This window comes from Vulpes lagopus, chromosome 12, assembly GCF_018345385.1.
Source record: "Vulpes lagopus strain Blue_001 chromosome 12, ASM1834538v1, whole genome shotgun sequence".
NCBI classification, from domain to species: Eukaryota; Metazoa; Chordata; class Mammalia; order Carnivora; family Canidae; genus Vulpes; species Vulpes lagopus.
In genome coordinates, this window is record NC_054835.1 from 77,048,648 (window position 1) to 77,069,851 (window position 21,204).

Genomic DNA, 21,204 nt, shown 5'->3' on the forward strand with positions numbered 1-21,204 from the left:
GCCATATAAATCCTGTCTCTGACAGTTAAGTTCCGTCACCAGGCTTCTGCTTTCTGGAATCTTATTATCATTATTGACGCTTAGGAGCCCAGCTGCATAACAATTTTTCCTATTACCAACCCTGACTAGAAAGGAAAGAAAATACTATTTTTTTAATGTTCCAGGGGCTCTTGTCATAAGCACACTGCTTATTGCTTTAGAGAAAGAAATACCCTCTGGATCCTCCAAAGAAACAGAATTAACTAACAGGTCCTCTAGTCTCATAAATCTCTGCTAGCATGGTACCCAACTGAGGTGTGACCTCATTCTAAACACTGTGCCAAAACATATTTTCCATTCCCACCTCATTTATCATAGACCATCTTTGTGTTTGTTTTGTTTTGTTCATGATTCAAAAAACTATCCAAGTGGTGTATTAAGAACAGCTGAAAGATGTAAATACTAGGTTATAAGAAGGAATCCCTGTTAGCAAATATCTTATATTAGACATATTTGCCTCTCTTCTTCATTCTAGTAGCCCAAGATCCATTTCCAGTTGTACTTTCCTTGTCCTATGTAAATATATTAGCCTGCACTTGCAGCTCTTTTGTAGCTAATATCCTTCCTCCTGAAACATGCAATGATTGCTAAGGAAGGCCATGCTGAGATTTGACACTAGCTACTGACCTAGAATACCTTACTAAATATGAGGACAACTTTTGAAGAAGGAAAGTATTATTACTTGAGGCATATATCTAGTAGAGGCTTTTACATATTGTCAAATCATAAGGAGGGCTTGGGGTTTAGGGATAAAGGTTCTCAAGCACACCTAACAAGATGTTCCCATCCCAGATGTCAGGGTCAAGTAGGATCTATCAGAGCCAAGGCTTTAGTGAAGGTGAATTTTTAGAGGTTTGAATAAACCTCCTTTGTGATTTTGCTCTCTGAAATCAGGTCCTGTGCTCTGTTTCAGTCAAGAGTATGGGGTATATTTAAATCCTTTCTTAGGGGACTTGCGGCTTTCATAGAATTCTGATTTTCACAGTTTACTGATTTAATGGTTGGCTGGCTTGTACCTATTATTTTCTCCCTTGAGTACATCGATAGCACTTAATAAAACTCTGCCCACCAGCATTAGCATCCTCACAACACCCATGTCCATCATTTTCTCAAATGCAAGGAATGTTGCATAAGTCAGCACAACTCCTTTCACCTGTATCCTGTCCTAATTTCACACATGTAAGAGCCTTAATGATTGCAATGTTGCAGCATGCCAGCACTTCTAAACACACCACTTACCACCAGAATGTGGTTTTATAGTCATCTCACTGACAAGTAATTCAATTCTATTATCTCCTCATGGGTATCTGCTTCCTTGGGTCATTTCTGGTACCAAATTAGTATAGGCACCCCTAGAAGCAACTATACAAGTATACAGGATCAGATTTTTTCATTTGAGAGGCACAGAAAAAAAATAGCAGAAGAGTAGAGAAGTAATACAGAAAAGGAAAAGCAGCCAACTACAGTTGGGAGGAGGGCAAAGCCCAACAATTATTATTATTATTATTATTATTATTATTATTATCATCATCAAATAAGTTGAACATAGAAGTAATCATCGGCATATCTAGTAAGACACTCTAAAATTTTTAAAACATTTTTATTAGTTTTTTAGAACTGAATAAAACCCCCAATAATATTGATTGAGTTGTTACTGTCTTTCGTGTCATGAAAACTGTTCCTATGCCTAATTATGCTTCACAAAATAAAGACTGTCAGCTGAACATGAAATTCATTTCAAGGCTTAATGAATCTGAAATATAATAACCTGTATTAAAGAATATCAATATCCTCTCTGGTCTGGCCCTTTTTTAAGTCAGAAGAAAAAACTTAACTTTGACTTTTAGTAGAAAGAAGTTTGCATGTAGAAGATAATCATATCTGCTGCTTTAGTCAGATGTTGTTTCAGATGCTTTGTTTCAGAAGCATTAAGATGATTCAGTCCCTGTGTATTTGCATTTGTTACTGCATATGTAGAAATAATTTTGAACATTATTTTATTGTAAATACTTGCTTAATTTGCTAAGAATACTATGTGACAGTATATTCAGTATAATTGTTATATTTTGATAAATGTTCCAATTTCTCAAGTATTGAAATTCACTTCCTACTTGTTCTCTATGTGGCTTTCTGATCTCTGCTCTCTCACTCCTTTTCTCTCTTTTGCTCTCTCTCTCTCTCTCTCTCTCCCTTCTTCACTCTCTTCCTCTAGTTCAGTTTACTTGTTTTTCCACATGCATACCAGAAAAAATAATTACAGAATAAAATATGGCTGTAGAAAGTAACCTATGGACCAGAGCAAAAGTTTAAAAACTTATTTTTGTGCATTTGTAACATAACAAATATAAACAATATAGTGTGTATTTTAGAAAGAATATGCTTCCCTTCCTAAAAAAAATATTGTTTCCTTTACTCATGTAGATTATTTAAAATTTGCATTTTCAATTTTGTAAGTAATTTTAATATAGTAGTGGACTTAAGCTGATTTTTAAATATACTATTAAAGAAACTATGACATCTACATCATATTTATTATTTTACTTCCTTCCGCTAATCACATCTTAAAGGAAGCACATATACCTAGCTATAACACTTTGTTTAAATAGAAGTTATACTTAATCATAAACAGGTACTTATAAGAACTGCCAGTTGTTGGCATATTTAAAATATTGCAAAATGCATTTTTATTTTCTGTTTTAGAAAGACAAATCTGATAAGCCCATTCCACACTTTCAAAACCTTTTGTGGCTCCTCAGTGCTCTAAGAATTGGTTCTAAAATTCTTAACATGCCTTGCACTACTTAGTAAAACATTGCATTGGCTTACTGCAGGCTCACCTCCCACCACTCACAATAATGTCTCACTGGGTCCTAAGTGTTCTTTTAAAAACAAAGTAAATTTTATTTTGAAGACCTTAAAGAATGTCCAACACGCATAGAAAAAAGAAAATCAAATGTGTTACCATGAACTTAAATGCCTTACATGCCCTGGCTTCTAATTCTCGTCTTTCCCAAATTCCCTTCCATTCACTCTGTGACAACCACACACAACTTCTTCCAGTTTCTCAAGCCAATTCAGCTTCTTTTGCCACAGGGCTTTTGCATTTCTGTTCTAACCTTTCAAACTCCTTTTATTGTTAACTTTTATTTAAATTCAATTAGTTGACATATAATGTGTCATTAGTTTCAGATGTAGATTTCAGGAATTCATCAGTTGCATATAACACCCAGTGCTCATTACATCACATGCCCTCCTTTATGGCCATCACCCAGTTACCCCATTACCCCCACCTGCCCTTCAGCAACCCTCAAGTTAGTGAAGAATCTCTTAGGGTTTGTCTCCCTCTCTAATTTCATCTTATTTTCTTTTTCCCTCCCTTCCCTTCTGATCCTCTGTTTTGTTTCTTAAATTCCACATATGAGTGAAACCATATGATAATTGTCTTTCTCTGACTGATGTATTTCGCTCAGCATAATAGTCTCCTGCTTCATCCATGTTGATGTAAATGGTAAGATTTCATCCTTTCTGGTGGCTGAGTGTATACATACCACACTGTGTATATATATCCCATTGTGTATGTATACCACATCTTCTTTATCCATTCATCTGTTGGTGGACATCTCAGCTCTCTCCATAGTTTGGCTATTGTAGATAATGCTGCTATAAATGATACGGGAGAGCTTGGTTCTTGTCTCACAGAGTCAAAGAATGAATCTCATGGACAAAGGATAGTGTGTAAAGGGATAAAAGTTTATATATATATTCTATTCCTTCTATAAGGAATAAAAGTTTATTAAGTAAAGATACAAAGAAATCTCTCAGAAATAAGAGGAGTCACGACTGGGTTGCCACTGAGGGCTTGTAGAGTTGGTCTTTTATTGAAAGCCTAATCAGGGAACCTAAATCTTTTTAGCATTATCTACTGATATCACCATTGAATAAGGACTATTGATAACATCTTTAATGGTTTGCTTCTTCTTTGAAGCCTGATTATCCTTTGTTGGTCACAGGTGACTATCATAAAAAGACACCCTCCCTGCCCACACTTAGGGCAGCAGAGTGGTCTGATTTGTGCCCTTATCTCTGGGTTTCCTTACACCTCAGCATTTTGGCACTTATTTTGTGAGCCTGCTTCTATGGGCCTTTACCTAGCCCTGTCTAGCCTCATTTGTCCCTAACTCATAAGCATTGGAGTGAAGGTATCCCCTTCAGATCACAACATTTGTATCCTTCAGGTAATACCTAGTAGTGCAATTGCTGGGTCATAAGGTAGCTCTATTTTTTATTTTTTGAGGAACCTCCATACTGTTTTCCAGAGTGGCTGTACCAGCTTGCATTCCCACCAACCATGTAAGAGGGTTCCTCTTTCTCTGCAAACTCACCAGCATCTATTGTTTCCTGACTTGTTAATTTTAGCCACTGACTGGTATGAGATGGTATCTCAATGTGGTTTTGATTTGTATTTCCCTGATGCCAGTGATATTGAGCAGTTTTAATGTGTCTGTTCAACAAATTGATGTAGTAATGAGTTTAGGGAAGGATGGGGCTAGGCAGGGAAAGATAAGGGAAAGGCCCAGAGTTGGGCTTCCATAAATCTCTGGGCCACATAAATCCCAAGGGCACCAAATGATAGTCAGGCTCCAACCCATCCCAAGCAAACAGAGATAAGACAATAAAAACAGAGAAGAGGGCAGCCCTGGTGGCACAGCGACTTAGAGCTGCCTGCAGCCCAGGGCGTGGTCTTGGAGACCCTGGATCAAGTCCCACATTAGGCTCTCTCCTTCTGCCTGTGTCTCTGCCTCTCTCTCTCTCTCTCTCTGTGTGTGCGTGTGTGTGTGTGTGTGTGTGTGTCTATGAATAAATAAATAAATATTTTTTAAAAAAACAAAACAAAACAAAGAAGAAAGTAAATTAGGCTCCCTACTTCTGAGGTGTTAGGGAGTATCTCCCCTTGATGGTTACCAGACAATCCCATGGATTCTCCAGACCCCCAAACAGCCATATGTCAATCACTTGAGAAAGCACAAAGAAATCTCAAGGCCTTGGGTTCCCTAGTTAGGTTCCCAATAAAAGTCCAGCCAAAATGCCCTCAGTGGCAACCCTGTAGGGACTCCTCTCACTTCTGAGAGCTTTCTCTCTCTCTTTGTTAACAAACTTAAACACTCTCCTGTGTCTGTGAGATTCATTCTTTGACTCCATGAGATAAGAAACAAACTCTCCCATATCAAAATGGTACTGGGAAAATTGGATAGCCATATATCGAAGAATGAAACTGGACTATTGCCTTACACCATACATAAAGATGAACTCAAAATGGATGAAAGATCTAAATGTGAGACAGGAATCTATCAAAATTCTAGAGAACCTAGGCAGCAACCTCTTCAACCTTGGTCACAGAAACTTCTTGCTAGACACATCTCCAAAGGCAAGGAAACAAAAGCAAAAATGTACTATTAGGACTTCATCAAGATATAAAGCTTTTGCACAGCAAAGGAAACAGTCAACAAAACCAAAAGACAACCTACAGTATGGGAAAAGATAATTTGCAAATGCCAGATAAAGGGCTAGTATCCAAGATCTATAAAGAACTTATCAAACTCAATACACAAAAGACAAATAATCCAGTCAAGACATGGGCGAAAGACATGAACAGACATTGCTCTAATCCCTCAAACTCTTGGCATGAATTCTTCTCAAAGGGTCAAGAGTTGCTCAAAAGTCACTTCTTCAGAGAAAACTTCACAGATCGCTCTGTTCAATGTAGAACTCTCAACCACTTTTATTTCCTTCATAGAAAATAATACCATAAATAGTTTTTATTTGTTACATGCATATGTGTGTGTGCATATGCATACATGTGTGAGTATATGTGTACATACACATAAAAACACATACATTTTGTCTCCTCCCTTTAACATGTAAGCTCTGTGACAGCATAAAGGTAAGTATCTTGTTTGTATTGTTCACTATTATATGTATCAAACCTAACAGAGAAAGATACTTAATATGATATTAGATGTGTTAAAAAAAAAAGTTAAGTTTAGATACCTCTGACTATGCATCATATCCATTATATCACCATATACAGAGGATTACTTCAGTTAAAGCATGACTATAAAAATATTAAAATAGCCACATACTGAGGATTTATATTTATATTTCTGATTAACTGCCAGTTACATTATTATGATTTTAGATCAATAAGGAGCTTTATGAGGTCAAATAAATTATTCAAATTTTAAACTGTATAATCAGAATTAGTGCAAGTTTTATTCACCAGGATCAGTTTATTATTACTTAGCTGTTTATAGAAAAAAAAATTCCAAGTATATAGTGATTATCCATTAATGTATAAGAGTTAGTGGAAAGATTTTATTATAAGAAAAAACGTCCTTGTTAATAAGGGCTCTTTTCATAAAGAACATCAAAATACCCAGTCATGAGAACAGATGGTTCAATCAACAGGAAAAAGAAAAAAAACAGAAAAAGAGAAAAAGAAAAAAAAAACTTTCCTTATTAAATGCAACTTCAAACTATTAATGTGAATTTTGCCCTAATTCAGTAAAAGTTGTATCAATCCTAAGATTGGGATAAATTGGCAAGATATGCATTCGGAAGTCTTATGCAGAGTTTAGAAGGCCACATCTGTTGGTGCTCTCATGATCTTATTTAGAAAGATTATCTCACAACAGATGTTCATAAGTATTTCTAGAAAATAAAATATTATGATAGCATAATATGTACTTATATAAAGAATTTAGGCCAAAGAAATCTGTAATAGATTGCTTATATGTCTGAAATGTCAACATAATGTGCTATCATTCCCAAATATTTTAGAATGCATTTTCTACAAATAAGATTTTTTCCTACTTAACTACAAATAAGTTTTTTTCCTACTTAACTATAATGCAAGTGTTAAAATCAAGACATGATTAACGTATTGTTATCATCTAATCCTCAGATGCAAACTTATATTTGCCAACTTTTCCAATAATGCCTTTTACAGGAGAACATTCCAAACTAGAATCATGTGTTTTTTTTTTTAAAATTCTACTTATTTTTTTGGTCTTCATTTGACTTTTATGACCTTGACACTTTTGAAGATTATATGCCAGCTATTCTTAAAAAGTCTTTCTATTGGGATGCCTGGGTGGCTCAGCAGTTAGGTGTCTCCCTTTGGCTCAGGGCGTGATCCTGGAGTCCTGGGATCGAGTCCCACATCGGGCTCCCTGCATGAAGCCTTCTTCTCCCTCTGCCTGTGTCTCTGCCTCTCTCTCTCTCTCTGTGTCTCTCATGAATAAATAAAAAAATAAAATAAAATCCTTCTATTTAGTTTGCCTAATATTTCCTCGGGATTAGTTTTAGGTTGTGTGTAGGATTTTAGGCAGGAAAATCACAGAAGTGGGGAGTTTTTTTTTCCTCACTGAATTCTATTAGGTGACACACATTTTCTAGAAGTCATATTAGTGATGTTAACTTTTTCTATTAAGGTATGCCTACCAGTCTTCTCCATTGTGAAATTACTCTTTTTCCCCATCATTAATAAGTAATTTTGAAATCAGTAATATATTGTGGTTGTCATCAACATTTAATTTATTTGCTTAGATACTCAAGGCATCCTATTATTTTTAATGGTTTATAATTTTATTACTATCATTATTTTTCTAATGAAAATGTTCTGAGTTTTCCAGTGGAAGTCCCTCAGTTTGGCTTCTATATCTTTTTGATATGCCCTCAATCATTCTTTGAGTACTTCCTTGATTTCTTCCATAAAGGATATTCTGAGGAACATAATTTTCCTATAGCAGCCTTCAAATCCTAAGAAGGCCACATCTTTTTTTTTTAAGCAGAAATTTATTAAAATCCATTTTATATAGTGTTTTAGGGACAAAAAAAAAATTAGTCTTCAACATTCAGGTAATCAACTCTATCCTGAGAAGTACTTTGGGAGAAAACAGGATCTTGTGCCCTTTCCTCCAAAAGATACTTCTGTTTATATTCCTGAAATGATGCACTGCAAGAAGACAGATTCCTTTGTCCTCTCCCCTCAAATGATACTTCTATTTATACCCCTGAAAATGATGCATTTATAACCCCACCTCTCAAGGACAATCCTGCTGAGATCCCAAAATCTCTGCAAAGAGCGAAGAGATACTAGCAGAGAACCTTCTCAGAATGCAGTGCCTCACTGAGAGGTGTAGTGCAAGAGATACATAAACTGGTGGTTGCTTCAGAGGAGTGTGTTTGCTCCTGGTAGGCCAGCTGTGGAAGAGCCCGATGGCCCAACACATTTCACCACATTTCACCAAAAAGTCCTGCTTGTGTTAAATGGAAAATGACATTATGAAATTAAGATCTAGATCCTATGCATGCTCACTATTGTCACTGCTTCTAGGTATTCTCAACAAAGAAAGACTAGAGAAATATGTGCACACATACATACATACATTTATATGTCAGTTTATTTACATTGGTTCTATACAAAAGAATTTCCTATTTTAATTAGAATAAGTATATATGTTAATAGATAAAACACATCAATCATTAGCAATAAATATGTAGAAAAGTAAATATATGTAATTACGTGTGTAGATATGTTTATGTAACTAAGCAAATATTCCAGTTATCCATTCATCACCTCTATCCTCTAACCACCCTTCATTGCCTTTTTAATGCTGAAAAATCTCTCTTTTGCCAGCTGGCATGATGATAAAAACTTGCCATTAGAGGGCATTGGAGATACTCTGTAGGATAAGAGCTTTTCCATCTGGGTTCCAGTGAACTTTACTTGTTTCTGTGGGACTCCAACACCCAATGTCAGTGGCACCTCACAGGAAACTCCATAAACGTAAATTGAGTGACAATTCTAAAGGAAGCTTCTCAGTGAATCCCTGGACTTTCCACTTGACTTAATGTGACTATGTTCCAAAGTCTACCTATTTTGTCTTTCAGACCATTTCCAAATAACAGTTTCTGGGTATGTTGTATGGATACTTCCCAGAATCCAACAGCATCCCTCCTGGGAAGATTGCTGGTAGCTTTGTGGAAAATTCAACCAGTGCCTCAGCTTGATTTCCAGAAAATTCATCACTCTATTCCCTGCAGACAACTTCCAAGGAAAAATCAACACTTTTGCCTGTCAACCTTGGACTGATAACTGAACCAGCTCTTGCTCACGATAACGGAACAGACTTCTCTGGATACCTGGGTAGCTCAGCAGTTGAGGGTCTGCCTTTGGCTCAAGGTGTAACCCCAGGGTCCTGGGATCAATTCCCATATTGGGCTCCCCCCAGAGGGCCCTCTTCTCCCTCTGCTTATGTCTCTGCCTCTGTCTCTGTGTCTCTCATGAATAAATAAGTAAAATCTTAATTAAAAAAAATAATAAAAAACAGGAACACACTTCCCCACCACCCAGTGGACCACAACCATATCCCTACAAACAAGATCTGGCTTCCAGCTTTGGAGTGCCCCCTACATTTTTTAGTTTGTTTCTTTTGTTTGTACTTTCCCTATTCCAGGGTATTGTTTAGAACTTCTTTTATTATCTTTACACTATATTTTCCCCATTTACATCATCATGTGGTTTATATCTACTGACTGAAACCTAACTGATAAAACACAGAAATAAATATGGGTCTGATTAGGTGTGTGTGTCTGTACACAAATACACTATAGACAATATATATACAAATACAGACATACATGTACATATATACTCTGTGGTAGTTGTATATATATTTCTGTGCTGTCCAATATACTACTAACCACATGAGATGGTTAAATGCTTGAAATTTGGCTACCATGATGGAAAAACTGAATATTTAATTTTATTTAACTTTAATTAATTTAAATTTAAGTAGTCATATGTTGCCAGTGACTACCGCACTAGACAATACAGATGGATACATACACACAACCACAAGTGTATGAAATTAAAACTATATTTATTTCTATATCTGTTCATATCTATTTGTCAGTTCAATGCCATACAGCCTTTTCTAGTGATCATGCTTTCCATATTTGTGCTCCTTTGCACCCAATGCCCTTATATATTTATTTACTCATTTAATAAGTCCCTTTGTATGTACTCAAGCATGGATAATCCCGTCTTAACTCACCCAAGCTTTGGAATCTTTCCCTGGATTGCACACCTTTGCCCCTTAATAGTTGCTGATAGGCTTTTATGCTTTCCTGACTACTCTGACCTTCCAACCATGCTAGGATGCCCTCCTCACTAAGTTGCACTTTAATATACAGACTTAGAAACCTTCCTATGCAGATGTGCTTACGCCCCCCTCCCAGGCCCTAATAATCCACTTCCAGTGGCCTTCCCTGTTAATACCCTTTTCACAGCACTTAGTATCTATCACTTTGACAGGCATCTCTTCTCAGAAATCTCATTCGCACACCAATCAGATTCTGTTTGCACCAAGCCAGTCTTTTGCAGATGCTTTTTTCACTCTGGGCTTTGACATCTTATGCCAGGCTGCCCATCAAGGATACTTTACTCACCCTGGTCAGGATTTACCACATTGTTTGGTGTTATGATCATGTGTTTCTCTTCCTTACTTAACACAGATTACTCATTCACTTTTATTCACCCTTATTCACCCAGAAAATGACTTTGGACTGAAGTAGGCAGAAAAGAAATGAAAAGGAGTAAAACAAAAAAAATGTGGGGGGGAGGGAAGAGGGCCATTCTTGTTTTTGTTTTTTGTTTTTTGTTTTTTGTTTTTTTTTTTCCAGAGGGGGCAATCTTTGATCTATCATTTATTGATAGATTAATGTTGTAATCCCAAAGTATGATAGTGGGTTTGTCAGTTTACTCTTTGTCATTTTATCAATTTATCTACCCCTCCATTTTGAGACATTTTACTAGTTGCACCTATGTAAAAAAATCATAATACTTTCTTAGTAAGCATAACTTTTCTTATCATGTAGAGGTGGTGTCCATCTTGAATAATGCTAGTTTTAAAGTCAATTATATTTCTTATATTAATTATCTGTTGTAATTTTGCTATTTATCAAATATTCATTTTCCCTCCCCGGAGGGAGGATATGCTTTCTCACTCTATTGATGATGGTCTTCACTATATGTTTTGTTTTGGGAAATAATATTGTATGGAAATGATAGTGTCTGCTCCAAGTAAAGTCTTTAGGTGGCCTGGCAAGTTTCTATCCATCATCTTCCCTCAGCCATGAGAAAATGTGCCATAGAGAAACTAGTTCTTTAATTTACACACAGAAAGGAAAGCCTGTGGATCATATCTGAACTCAACATAAACATGGAACAGAATTTCAACAGTTAGCATGCAGGCCAGTGAGATAATAATAATTATTGTTATTATAAAACATGGATTTTTTTTTTATTTTTGAAAATAATGTCATTGTACTAAAGGCTGGCTAATGTGTCATTTGGTAGAGGAGTGATAAAAGAGAGAAGAAAGAATCCAGAAATTCTGAGACTTGAAATACAAAGTTTCAGGAAAATACTCTCATATGTAATATTAAGATCTGTTACATTAAAATATCTCTCTTTTGGCTGAAGTTGCTCCCAATAAAATGTATTAATTTAAAAAGTAAAAAGGGCTTAGGTAAAAAAAGATTAAGTGCATGTGCCACTGATGTTTTTTTTGTCCAAAGAATCTGTATTCAAGTCAAGAAGGAAATGGCATTTCTTAAAAACAATTGTGGGTGTGGTATGACTGGAATCAAATCAACAAATTCTAACAATTAGGAAAAATCTAATGACATTTTGAAATGAACGGATGGCCAAGATTGCCATCTTGGATGAAACTCTGACAATTTGAAAGGGAAATTTACTCTCGAGCACGCAATATTTTATGAACAAAAATCTGATTGAGAAAGCTACTCAGCCAACAAGCAGGGGATATTTTTTATTGCCTTTTTCAAATGTGTCCAAGTGACATGATGAAATAGTCAGAAACATCCAGAATGTAGAGTCCAAGCCCATAAAGAATAAAGACCTGATAAGCTACTCCCAGGCAGCAAAGTGCTTAAGCAAGGGAGTTCAGAATTTCTACAGATGTCTGCAGGGTGATTTCAGTTCTTCCCCTTTTGTTCTAGATCCATGTTCCATCATCTTGTATTGAATGTTTCCTTCCCTTCCTTACTTCCTTTCTTCCTTCTCTCTTTTGCTCTTAAATTTCCAGTCTAAGGAGATCCTCATCTAGATGTGATGTAGAAATTATTGAAGTATCAAGGACTTTGAGCTACATGTTTTATTTTTTTTTATTTTTTAAAAGATTTTATTTATTTATTCATGATAGAGAGAGAGAGAGAGAGAGAGGCAGAGGGAGAAGCATGCTCCATGCAGGGAACCCGATGGGGGACTCCATCCTGGGACTCCAGGACCACGCCCTGGGCTGAAGGCAGGCGCTAAACCACTGAGCCACCCAGGGATCCCCACATGTTTTATTTAGTTGATATTTTTTGAATATCTTCCTTAGATTTCAAGTGATTTATTTTCATATAGAAGAATGGAATTCTGTATGTGTAGCTAACCTACTGGCTTGTGATAGAATAAATTGTTTTTAGAAAAATTCATTCCTCCCTCCTGTAACTCCCAAGAAAGTCATATATTTCCTTTCCTTACTGATATGGATGGGTAGTGTGACTTGCTTTGACACATAGGATATGGAAGGAGTCAACAGTATGCCAATTCCCAGATACTATGTAAAGAGTCATTATAACCTTGTGCATCTGTCCAGATGGGAGATGCTTTTTTTAACCTGTAACCAGGAATGAGAGTACACAGAGAATAGACCGAAATCCACCAGTCCTGTGAAAACAGCCATTGCAGCCAACCAACAAACTTTTGTGAAATAGATATATGAAGGACTGAGAATTTTTGCATAAATTTATTGCCGCACAAATGTATATATAATTTTAATTTACCATTTGTTTGCTCTTTTTTCTGTTTAATTTTCATACATTTTATCATTTTTGAATTGATAATCTATAGTTCTTCTCTAATAGGAGAATTACATCCCTAAAATTAATTTGAATTCCATTGTTTCACCCACAGCATAATTATATCTACCTTGATAAATTTTGATAATGTAGCATATGTGCTACTTTATATGATATAATTTATTTACTAATTAGTAAAAAATAAAATTAGAATATTATGGAACATAAAATATTTGCATTCATGATTAATACTCCCCATTCCAATAAGCTTACCTTTTTCACTGTTTAACTGATAGCTTACCCATTGTTTAACTATTATCTGACCTTCCTTTTGATACTCTGAATATGTGTCAATGATTAACATGCCTACTTCTAGATTTGAAGCAAAAAGATCTTGAACCTATGTCACTTACTGTAAGTAGTTAAAATATCTTCATAGTCATTATTCAGTAGAATTTTCAACCTAGAAACCCACTCTGAAAAATAGAAAAAGCTATGACAGACTATGCTATAGAAACGTTGCAATATTACCTATTACTTTTTCCTTAAAATGTCATGATAGGTGTTTATTTTCAACATCTGTACTTTAGTACAATTCATTATGTTTATATCTCTCTCATTTTCATTTAGAATAATCATAAGCAGATGATTCTCATTTTTTTTCCTTTTCAGTTTTGACACTTAGGCTCTTGGCTCTTAATCCAGAATAATACTTCACATTAGTTTATCTATTTTATACTGAGACTTCTAAATGGGCAATAACAGTGTTTGGAACAATTAGTTCTTCCTGCAATACTGTAATGAGTGAAACAAGAAAACAAAATCTATATATTTGTCTCAGAGTCCATTTATCTCACAGATTTTAGAGTTCACAGTGAATTACTGATTTCACTTATTTAATAAAGCTTGTTTCTCAAAACAAATAATAAAGAGAGAGAGAGAGACAAACCAGGAAAAAATTCTTAAGTACAGAGAACAAACTGATGGCTGCCAGAGAGGAGGTGGGTGGGCGGAAGGGTGAAATAGGAAACAGGGATTAAGCAGTACACTTGTGATGAGCACTGGGTGATGTTTGGAATTGCTGACTCACTATATTGTGCACCTGATACTAATATAACACTGTATGTTAACTCTTCTGTAATTAAAATTAAAAAAAAAAAACTTGTTTCTTTGAAAGAAATAAAGATCCTATTATTATACACTGAAGAAAATCAGTTAATGTATTTGAATATTTTGTTTTTCATTATGAAATTTTAACCAATATGTGGAGATTCAAGAACTAAAGGTGTTTAATTTCTAGATCATAAATCCTTTTCACACCTGATTCTATAATCTATATTCAGTCAATTTTTTATATTTATGAAATATTTAATTTATGAAATTAGACATTCTCTTGTGGAGGTTGTGATTTTGCCAAGCTAATGGATAGGAACTGCATCTTCTTTTCTGTTCTGTATAAAGCAAACAAAGGCAAGGAAAGCTGACAGAATTTTAAAAGTGTCAGTCAAGCAGCAATTGCAAAGTTGAAAAGCAGAAGGCAATGGCATTCCTGACAAGCTGACAATACCTACAGTTCTTGATAGAAATCACTTTGAGTCTAAATGACTAGCATAGGGTGATGTCTGACAGCTGATTTATACACCTAACTACAGAAGGCAGTAGGAGGAACGTGAACATATTGAAGACTAGGAAAGGAATAGACCATAAGGAGAGGTGATGGACATCTGTTTTTTTCCTTACAACATACCCCACACCTTGTATTTAAACTTCTTTCTTATGTTAACTAAAACAAATAAGCCTGAGACAAAGAAATAATAATATGATTAGCTGTGTAATAGTTTATCTAGTTGTTTGTTAACATCTTCTTCCACTAGAATGTAATTGCCAACCCAAATCTTACTGATTTAAATATTAACCACAGCTAAAAATCTACCTACACAGTACCAGCATCTAGAATGGTGCTTGGCCAAAAAATTGGGCATCATATTCTAAGTTGACACATAAAATTTGCCATCACACTCCACTCATTATCAATTTGGCATCCTGAAATCATACTTCTCCTGAAATCATACTTAATCTCCTAATAAAGGCAATAACAAAGTCACACTTCTGCTTAGCAGGAAGCATCTATCCTGTGTACTATCACTCATGCTTATATATCCTTTCCCCTGAAGAGGATGGGAAGTCCTTGGGTGATGTTTATACTTCTCCTTGACAACCTGTAAATTAAATATTATAAGGAAAAGTTAATACTTATGTTATATGATAAAAAGCAGAAAATAAAGATAATTTAATACACACATGCATATATACAACAAAATAAAAAAGAAACACTAACAACAACCACAGTCCTGTTTTCTGCAACTGGGCACCTAGTTTTAGATGGTATTTAAAACTACCTTCTTCCACTGCCCATTCTATATTCCCCTTGCACTCAGTAGGCACCTCAGCTGGTTAATCATAATTTTTTGAGTAGTTTCTGCTACTGTATTTTTTTAAATTATAGCAAAAACATTGAACATGAAATCTATCCTTTTAACATATTTTTAAGTATATAATATGGTATTATTAACTATAAGCATTATGTTGTACAGCAGATGCAACTTATTCATCTTGCATAACTAAAAAATATGAATATCTCATTGACTATCTCCCCATTTCCTTCTACCCCTACTTACTAGCAACTATCAATTTGCTCTGTTTCTAGGATTTTGACTATTTTAAATACCTCATATAAGTGGAATCATGTAGTATTTGTCCTTATGCCACTGACTTATTTTATTTAATAAAATGTCCTCCAGGTACATACAGATGGCAGGATATCCTTTTTTTTAAGGCTGAATAAAATATCACTGTTTACATATACCATATTTTCTTTCTCTATTAACTCATCAAGAACATTTAAGTTGTTACTGTATCTTGGCTATTGTGAATAATGCTGCATTATATATGGGAGCACAGATATATGAGTTCAGTTCTTTTAGATGTATACTCAGATATGGGAATGCTGAATCATTTTGTATAAGAACTGACATAGAGACTAATGAAGCAGGATAGAGTGCCCATAAAAGAATTCATACACAAATTGTCCTCAAAAAGAATATCAGTAATACACAATGGGGAAATAATAGTCTTTTCAACAAATAGAAAACTGAATATTCACATGCAGAAGAATGAAAAATTATTCTCTTATCTTATACGCTGTATTAAAAATTTCAAACTGTATTAAGGCACTAATGTAAGGGGATCCCTGGGTGGCTCAGTGGTTTAGCGCCTGCCTTTGGCCCAGGCGCAATCCTGGAGACCCGGGATCGAGTCCCACGTTGGGCTCCCGGCATGGAGCCTGCTTCTCCCTCCTCCTGTGCTCTGCCTCTCTCTATCTCTCTCTCTGTCTCTCTCTCTCTTTCTTTCTCTCTCTCTCTCCATGTCTATCATAAATAAATAAATCTTTAAAAAAAAGAAGAAGAAAGGGTAAGAAAACCATTTAAAAAAAAGATACTTATGTAAGAATTTAATCTGTAAAACTCCTAGAAAAAAATATAAGGCAAAATAGTCCTAACATTGGTCTTAGCAATAATTTCTTGGATATGATACTAAAAGCACAAGCAACAGAAGCAAAACAGAACAATGGTATTACATCAAACTTAACAGCTTCTGCACAGCAAAGGACACAATCAACAAAATAAAAAAAGGCAACCTATGGAGTGAAAAAAATTACAAACCTAATATCTGATTGTGATTAATATCTAAAATATTTAAGAAACTTCTACAACTCAGAATAAAAAAAAAACAGATAAATGAGCAAAGGACTTGAATAGATAATTCTTTAAAGAAAACACAAATAGTCAATAAGTATATGAAAAAGTACTCAACATCATTAATCATCAAATAAATGCAAATCAAAAGCACAAGGATATATCACTTTATTCCTGTCAGGATGGCTGTTAAATAACAAGTACAAATAACAATTGTTGAGTTCAACAAGCACTGGCATAGATGTGGAAAAATCAGAACTCTTGCAAAATTTAAATTAATAGCTCTGCTGATATGCAAACAAACAAACAAAAAAGCATGGGGTTTCTTTAAAAACTGAAAGAAAAACAAAAACAAACAAAAAAACCCATAGATCTACCAAATGGTTATGGTATATACCTGGTGGTGTGACTCAAACTCTCATTGCTATGGATTATTAGTTGTCCTGCCTGAATTGGGTTGTTATAGTTTTCCATTAACTTCAATCATAGGGCATAATAATATTAAAAGTTGTCCTAGGTGATCTCATTTATTCTAAACATATCCTTCCACCTTCATTGTGGAGGGGCAGTACAATTTCCTCTTGGAAATAAAGATGAGTCACTGAAGCCAGGTCTACTGGAATTATCTATTCTAAGTATACATTTCAGAAATAGGGAAATAACCACAAGACATGTTCATGGACCCAAAAATTGATCCAATCTAAGTTAAAACTGTATAGATCACCTAACCTCCACAAACCCTAACTAGTGGACAATGATGACCTTTTGGGACTCTTGGAGTTAGTGTCAATAATAACCAGTGTCCAGTAATCCTGAAAAGTTTCATAATTTTCTTTTCCCCAATGCACACTCTGGGAAAGTTCATAGGTCCCTTTGGGGAAGGCTGGGGAGAAGATTAACAGTATAAATTTTAACAGAGCAGAGAGATATTTCCTTTAGGGATTCATCTTGCCCTTCATTCAAGAAGTTCCATGTCTTAATACTGACTTAAAACAGGGAACAGGGCACGCCTGGGGGGGCTCAGTGGTTGAGCCTTTGGCTCAGGGTGTGATACCGGAGTCACCAGGATTGAGTCCCATGTCGGGGGCTCCTTGCATGGAGCCTGCTTCTCCTGTCTCTGCCTCTCTCTCTACATCTGTGTGTCTCATGAATAAATATATAAAATGTTAAAAAAAATTACAGGGAGCTGAAGGAGAGGCTTTTTATCTGTTTTTATGATTCAAGTTAGACTTCTGTTCATTTGACCTAGAACTCTTCTGCTTATACAGATCAAATAAGAATTTAGTAGGCTGCACAACTGTTTCACTTTAGGGATACCATGACTAACTACCCAACATCGTAGGTCTTTGAAAATCACAGTATTCTAATTACTGATTTGACTCTGTCATTCATTACGGTAACTATGCTCACCTTGCCTTTGGAGATTAAATGCAGACACAAGGCTCCTGAGATTCTGGAACCAATTATCCTCATTGCATTTAGGCTTCCCAATTCAGGGCAATAGTTGCCATTGTAATTTATGGCCTACAGAAAACAGTGAATAACAAAGAAAGTTGTACAACTAAGAGCATCTTTTAGTAAGAGATAATTTGAAAATTAATAAGTAACTATTATATTGTATTTTAAGATTTTGAATAAGATATCAAAATAAATTCCATTTTATGTGATAATCAGTAATCCCTATATTAATAACATAAAACAATATTTAAATATTCTATGTTCTTTTTTGAAATTTTGAAGTTAAAATTTGGTTAAATTGAATGCAATAGTTTGGTGTCATTTATAATAATATTGCTATTTTAATGCAAACATTTTAAGTGACCTTAAAGATGTAGAATTCATATAAGCAGAAAACCAAAATTAAAATGTATTTTATGAATGGAATATCTGTCTGTAATTTCATATTAATGTGGAAGAAGAATTTATAAAAATCAATATCTATTTGAAGGCAGGAAAATATTTTACAGTAGGAAATCATGTTAAATTTATTTTTAACAATACTTTTATGTTTGGGGTGCTCAGATGACATAGTCGGTTAAGGGTCCAACTCTCGGTTTCTTCTCAGGTTGTGATCTCACCTGAGTTCAAGCCCTGTGTAGTCTGCTTGAGACTCTATCTCCCCAATGCATAGTCTCTCTCTTTTTCTCTCAAATAAATAAATCATTTTTTAAAAATAATACTTTTACTGTTTTGAAATATCAAGTCATTTTTTTCCTGAAATATTTAAATAATCAGTATATAAAATTTTAATTGATACCTATATAAAATACTCATAAATATGTATATATACACAAACTAAACTATATACACATAATTATGTAGAAATTGTTGATTTCATGAAGAAATCCTTTATAACCTGCTTTCTTTCTATTTGTTTTGTTTTGCTTTGTTTTGTTTTTAAGTAGGATCCGCACCCATGTGGAGCCCAAAACAGTGCTTGAACTCACAACTCTGAGAACAAGAACTGAGGTGAGATCAACAGTCAGTCACTTAATTGACTGAGACATGCAGACACCCCCAACCTGGTTTCTTCTTTTTATTAAAGTTCAATTTGTCAATATATAGCATATCCCCCAGTGCTCATCCCGTCAAGTGCCCCCCTCAATGCACGTCACCCAGTCAGCCCATTCCCCTCCCTACCTCCTCTTCCACTACCCCTTGGTCATTATCCAAAGGTAGGAGTCTCTCATGTTTTCTCACCCTCTCTGATTTTTCCCACCTATTTTCCCTCCTTTCCCCTATAATCCCTTTCAATATTTCTTATATTCCCTGTATGAGTGAAACCTGGTTTCTTAATTTAGGATTTGTGCATGTGCTTCAGGAATTCTGTAAAAATCTTTAAACTTGGTATAAATACTTGCATGGATTATTTTTCCCTTTGGGAAAGGTCATAAATTGCATCAGTTTGCTATATGTCCATTACTAAGTAAGTCTCTAAACCATTATTTATAACATATAAACACTGATTTTTTAATCTCAAATGGGAAAACTGGATTGATGAAATCAATCTGGATTATCCTTATTACTGACTGCCATAAGTACTTTTCTTTATTCTAAGGTGTTTTCTGTCCAAAAGGCCATGGACTTGTTTGGGGTTCATATTTAGCATATGTGTTTATGTCCCTAGTTTTAAGCCATTGTAAACAAGTAATAGGTCAGGATTTTTAAAGACCAGAGTCACAAAAAATTTCCACTGGAGCACATAAAATGCCCGTTGAAAAGTAGAACCCCGTCTCATCTGAGTCTACATTTTTATAGCCTATAATTATTTCATATGGTTAGTAAGAATGGTTTATGACTTGCTAGAATACCATAGTTTAGAACTGAAAAAAAATAAAATTCTCAAAAATTCCAGAATATCCTAGATTAGCATATATTCAATGCATACAAACAGTAGCATTGTTTATTAAAAACAGACAAGACTTTCTGTTTACAATCATTATCTGAAACCATCTTAATTCTCATGAATATTAGCAGTGAGGTGCATTATTATCGTCACACAGGGCAGAGACCTTTTCAGGACTTATAAATCTCAGAGAGCTAATGCCAGAGTGATATTTCACAAAATGTGCTGCCACCAGGGAGTCTGACCACATTTCATTTTCAGTAGTAACATCGAGTGTCCTAATTGCCAACATTCCCAAGCCGCTATCAAGTTGTTCTGTCATCTATTTTCACTAGCGATTTGCCTCCATTCCTTGTCCTTTATTGTTCCTCTATTTCCTCTGTCTCTTCACAAATGCTGACAGATTTTAGCTAACTTGTAAATTTCATAAAAATCCACCTATAATATCACTAATCCAAACACTTTCAGCTGAGATTGAGATGATTACAATCTGGGCAATTTATACCTTTATAAATGGTAGTGATAACATCATAATTACTTTTTAAAAATATTTGCCTTCTTTTCATGTCCAACACTATCTCAGTGTCTGTCATTCTTTGTCTAATAAAATGATGAATATAGTGCAAATTAGCTGGACTGCACAATGAATTGCTGGAACCCATAAATACATTTGATAATAATGCTAAAGAGAATACTACTTTAGGTTATTTTTCCCAACATATGATAGTCATAAACATGATTTAGTTATAAATAATAATGTATTAATACTGACTTCTTCTGGGCTTGATGAAATGTATGCAAATACCTCTTTTTCTATATAACATAAAATAATTTATCTTCAAATATTGAGAATTTGTGTTTCTTTCTTTTTTTTTTAAGATTTTATTTATCCATTCATGATAGACACAGAGAGAGAGAGAGGCAGAGACACAAGCAGAAGGAGAAGCAGGCTCCATGCAGGGAGCCCGACGTGGGACTCGATCCCAGGACTCCAGGATCGCACTCTGGGCCAAAGGCAGGCGCTAAACCACTGAGCCACCCAGGGATCCCCTAGAGAATTTGTGTTTCTACTACAAATATGTAAGGAGAAACTTTCCTTGGGCATTCATTTTATTATGTATCACAATATTA

General features: G+C 35.0%; 1 long non-coding RNA gene across 1 annotated transcript in view; it reads left to right on the forward strand.

Annotated features, from left to right (window-relative positions):
• LOC121472757 overlaps positions 1-20,982 on the forward strand; it is a 95,745-nt gene extending 74,763 nt beyond the window's left edge. The window contains exons 2-3 of the long non-coding RNA XR_005983000.1: positions 19,133-19,196; positions 20,953-20,982. This is a non-coding gene — a long non-coding RNA (uncharacterized LOC121472757). The remainder of the gene's footprint in view (positions 1-19,132; positions 19,197-20,952) is intronic.
• Positions 20,983-21,204: the final 222 nt, after the last annotated feature.